Source organism: Sorghum bicolor, chromosome 9 (assembly GCF_000003195.3).
Source record: "Sorghum bicolor cultivar BTx623 chromosome 9, Sorghum_bicolor_NCBIv3, whole genome shotgun sequence".
NCBI classification, from domain to species: domain Eukaryota; kingdom Viridiplantae; phylum Streptophyta; class Magnoliopsida; order Poales; family Poaceae; genus Sorghum; species Sorghum bicolor.
Window position 1 is genome coordinate 21,115,113 of NC_012878.2, and position 5,371 is coordinate 21,120,483.

Consider the following 5,371-nt stretch of genomic DNA (forward strand, 5'->3'; position numbering starts at 1 on the left):
GCTCATGAAATCCAGACGATACCATCATCTTGGTCATTCGCTTGTTGGGGCCTTGACATGATTGGGCCATTCAAACCCGCCCCCGGCAATTTCAAGTTCGTATTTGTGCTAGTCGACAAGTTCTCCAAGTGGATCAAGTACATGCCATTGGTCAAAGCTGTCACGGAACCGTCCAAATTATAAGAGCACAAGTACAAAAACAATCACCGAAGCGATCAATTTATCATACTTGAGCCCATATAACTCCGGTAGTCCAACAAAATCACGAGGGATTTCAAACCAACCAACATACAAGCCAAGATCGTAGTGATTCAACATAACAAGTCACACGTTACATGCATTTCACAAGTAGTTCAAGTATATCGGAGTTCGATAAGATTATTACAACTCAAGTTTACAATAGCGGAAGCAAAGTAATTTGAAACCAATATCACTTTTATTTCAAATACATGCCAGTACCATGGTCCATTCCAACAAAAGCATCATAGATGAGGTAAGTAGGAAGGATCATGCCCATGATCTTACTCCTTCCCTAAAGCAGGAGTCATCCAAATCTTGCAGTAGCTATGATACATCACAACCTGCAACAAGTGGGAATAAACCCTGAGTACGAGAATGTACTCAGCTAGACTTACCCGTCATAAACCAGAAATAAATGACACCAAGGAGTATGCAAGGCTGATATATAAGTGGAGCTTGTTGGACAACATTTTGCATAAAAAGCTTAAGTATAAATAGTTAAACCTTTCTTATTTAGCATCCATTTAATTCTCATTAACCTATCAACTAGATTAGCACCTGTACTATAGCAATCACTTGATTAATATCAATCAATAATAACCATATCAGGTTTATCAAGGCCGTGATCATCATCATCATCATAGAACCATTAAGTTATTTAGTGAATGCTACGTTTGCCGCTGCTCTGTCAAGTTCTCACTATCCGGGAGAGACGGCGATTCGAATCGATTCCTATCCAGCTGGAGGGGTATTCCTAGCACTCACCCAAGCATCCCCCGTCGGAGAGCCAACGGGTCACCTTTGGTACGACTCAGGAATCGCGGTTCCGATCAGCGCCGCACTCCCAGGGCTACCACTCTGCCAGGGAGGTCAGGAATTTTAACTCACCTGACTTTGGACTTACGCCAATGGTCCTCCGCACACCGCACTTCCTCCGGTAGTGCGCACTTTATACTTGCCGGTCTTCCGGCCTGAGTCATACTACTAGGCTTCGCGGTCGGAACGAGTTATCCGGCCAACTAAGTGTTAGGCATGCGTTCAACATGACAAGAGGACGTACAACGATCGGTCCTTAACCGACACAGACGGGGATAGATCCGCACCCAAGACCTCCATGCCTTGTTGCGTCACTATCATCATCCCGCCCGGTCTCCTTTCATATTATTAACACATGGTTCTTTTCCACGATAGCAAATATAGCCAACCGTGATCCGGAATCCACCTATATCTTGTAGGTGACAGGAAATCACCTGGCTTCTACCGAGCTAAGCATGGCTAAGCATAGACATGATCCTAACTAATTAGGATTCAGGCTATATATATACTGGACAAGGAAGGGTATATATATGCAGCAAGAGTTTCATCCAACTCCTATACTTAATGCAACAATACATATATAACATATATATACTCATTCACTTTCAAAAGTAGGAGGCTTATAATGCTCCGGGGCTTGCCTGGAATGTGACACCGAGTCAGATTAGTTAGCTTGCGCCATCTTGACGGCATCCAAGTTCACAACACTTGTGTAGTCCTCCCATCATCCCGATAGGTCCACCGTCATGCCCTTCACGTGGTTCATCTAGCGTACCTAAATGACATGCAAGATGCAAGTGCATGAACACATGTTTCATAGGATCACATAACACTAATTAACACCACCAAGACATGAGTCACTTAAAACCACACACAATGTAAGTTAATCAAGCATTCATGCATTTTTAGCAATTCTGGACATACATGCAACAGTTGAGTAAATAAATCATAACCAGAGTTCTACAGACCCAAAATCCATGCAACAAGACATTATGGAAAGCTTATAAAATTATATACAATTCATATTTAATCATCTTAGCATGATTAGAAAGATACCTAAGTCAAACATACATATTTACATAATCTGGTCCAGGAATTCCAGAGATCAAGCATTTTGACAGATAAACTTAATACCCTTATAACTCAGAAACCATTTGTCCAAATGATATGAAACTCTAACAAAAGCTATATGAAAGAGTTATCTACAACTTTTGTATAGACAAGTTTCACAGCAAACATAATTTATACTATGAAATTCATTGCACAATCAGGACTGCTCATGTTGCCCCAAACAGTAGGGTACAATTATAGGTGGAAAACTGATAGACACTTTAAACAAGCATAACTGGAGTTGTAGACCTCCAACAAACATGATTATTAACTTCGTAGAAAGCTTATAAAGTTACCTACAACTTTATTATTATCATCTTAAGATGATTTCATAGTTAACAAGGTCAATTAACCCCATGAAGACATCTCTGTCCAAAGCATAGACAAGACCTGTCATGCCACATTAAACAGTTATAACATCATTTTCACATGTCCACAAATTATGATTATGGACCCTCTAGAAATCTTACTAAATTGTGAACAACTTTGTTATAAACATCAAGAGCTCATTCGATCACAAAATATCACACATAGCAATATACCAAGCAAACAACTATAAAAGCAATCTATCATTTTTAGGACAGCCCACAACAGCTTCTTGTTTAAATCATAACTGGAGTTACATAACTCCAAAAGACATGCAAGAAGACATTCTGGAAAGCTTAAGAATTTATATACATTTGATATTTAGACATCAAAGCATAATTCTCAACTTAAGCTGGTCGAAATATTAGGATTACTCAATCAGGTCCTAACAGGACAGAGAGCAACCATTTCTAAAACCCAACTTTAAACAGCCATAACATACAAACCACATAACCAATTACCACCAAATTTTAACAGCAGCTAGATAGGTGAATTATCTACAACGTTGCTATAAACAAGATTCCCAGAAGACATCATTTACCTATTGTAATCCAAACAGTTCCACAAACTGTCCAGAAACAACAATTGCAAACAATTAATTATTAACTTATGTTTCAAACATGCTTTTGAGCAAAACCATTGTTACCAACAGTTTGCATAAATCTAAAGAACACCAGAAAAAATAGTGGACACTCCTAAATAAACTCTTTTTATGCCATTTGAATAATCATAGCAACCTCTATTAAAAGACAAATTGCTATGCAAGAAAACATGTGAGAGCAAGATAAAACTAAAGATCACCATGTTCGTTAAACACATTGCTATGTTAGTATTTCTCAGGCCACAATATCACCATAATATGGCAACGAAACCATACTTCATCCCTTTTTGCATATAAGAAATACACTCCAGTGAGGGTATGCACATAGCTAACATTATGCAATTGCAAAACCTGAAAGTTTAGGACAGCAGTAGTACAATCACTTAGGGAAAACATATAGGGAGATAAAGGCTATGACAAATTATGTTCTTTAGCATTTTAGAAAGTCTAGGAAATTCTCTATAGATTTCTAATTATAGCATAGGCCTGATTCCTAGGTAGACAAGATTGAAGACAAACACAAACAAGCACCACTGCACAACTAGGACAGAAAACTGATATAAACTTCAGAAATACATAACTGGAGTTCAAACTAACCAAAACTATTGTTCTTTAACAATTTGGAAAGCTCAAGAAAAACACTACAATTTCCTAGTTATCAGCAAAATCTAATTTCGAACTAACATGGTCGAAAACACACCAAACTTCAGATCTGTACAGCATGCAGTTCAAACCTGACAGCAAACTTTGAAAATTTATAACTCTCAAACCTGATGGGATAAAATCATGATATTTCACGAGCTAGTAGATCTGAAGGTCCTCTACAACTTTGTAGTTGACGAAAACACCTATTTCATCTTCTAAGTTGTCTTGATTTCTTCCCCAAGAAAATCTGCAGAAACTGTCAGTCTGAAATCCGAGGAACAACATTCCAACAACTTTTCTCCCTCACTAATCCACTTATTCCCATGGCCAAACTCTACCTAAACACTAAACACATTCAGTGAAGGGCGAAATCCAACTCACCATGGTCACCCACAAACCCTAGGGAAGCAGGAAGAGGTGGGGAAGACCAATCTTCATGGAAGACCATTGGACACTGGAGCAGGGTTGCTGCTTTCTGCAGTAAAGGGAGGGGGAGATGGGGAAGATGGAGATGGGCTTTTGGGATGTGCTCACCACGGTCTTGGGATGCTCCAGTAGGAGTAGTTCAGCTAGGAACACAGCAAGGAAGGAGATCGAGATGGGGACTCCTCCATGGCTTAAGCTTGAAGAAGATGAAGCTTGGGGCTGTCTTCACCATCTTTGGCAAGGCTGAGGGCGTGGGGAGCAGCAGCTCATCACTGGTGTCATCCTCCAGCAAGGGCTGGGCGTCCTCCTCCTTCTTCTCCTCTCCTCTTCTTCTTCTCCTCTCCTCTCCTTTTCCTCTCTCCCTCTGTTTCCTGGTGCTTGGCGTTGGGACAAATGGGGGATTGAGAGAGGGAGTGTGGAGGGCTGGGGTATATATATATATGTGTGATATGTGCTGACATGTGGACCCAGAGCAAGTGTATATGGGTCTATATGTAAGCAAAAATGTATTATCCAAGTTTAAATTGGGGCTTACTTTCATGGATTAACCTTAACATGATCATCACCACTTATCATGACATGTTTGAGCTCAAAACCTAAAGTCCAACTCGTGGCAAACACCTGGGGTGTTACAAAAGCAACTTCAGAGAAGGCTGTAGAATTCCTCAATAAAATCATACACTGATTCGGGGTTTCTAACAGTATAATCACCGACTTGGGCACTCAGTTCACCGGCACTACATTCTGGGACTTCTGTGATGACAGAGGCATTGTCATACAGTACGTGTCGGTAGCTCATCCCCAAGCCAACGGACAAGTGGAGCGAGCCAATGGGATGATTATAGACGCCTTAAAAAAGAGGTTGTACAAGAAAACTGACAAAGCACTGGGAAGGTGGATGAAAGAATTACCAGCTATGGTCTGGGGTCTCCGAACGCAACCTAGTCGGAACACTAGTGTATCCCCCTATTTCATGATTTACGGGACTGAGGCAGTGCTCCCCTCTGATGTAGTGTTTGGATCTCCAAGAGTCCAACATTTCGACCAGTCTTCAGCAGACCACGCCAGAGAACTTGAAATCAATTACACAGAGGAGAAACTATTAGATTATTGCCTTCGAACAGCAAAGTACCTCGAAGCTATGCGATGATACTACAACAAGAACGT

At 40.5% G+C, this 5,371-nt stretch overlaps 1 long non-coding RNA gene across 1 annotated transcript; it reads right to left on the minus strand.

The window, feature by feature from the left end:
* LOC110430525 lies at window positions 2,147-4,817 on the minus strand. Its single transcript, XR_002447868.1, has 3 exons — window positions 4,160-4,817; window positions 3,904-4,025; window positions 2,147-2,556 (listed from the first exon to the last, which is right to left on the minus strand). It is a non-coding gene; the product is annotated as an uncharacterized LOC110430525 (long non-coding RNA).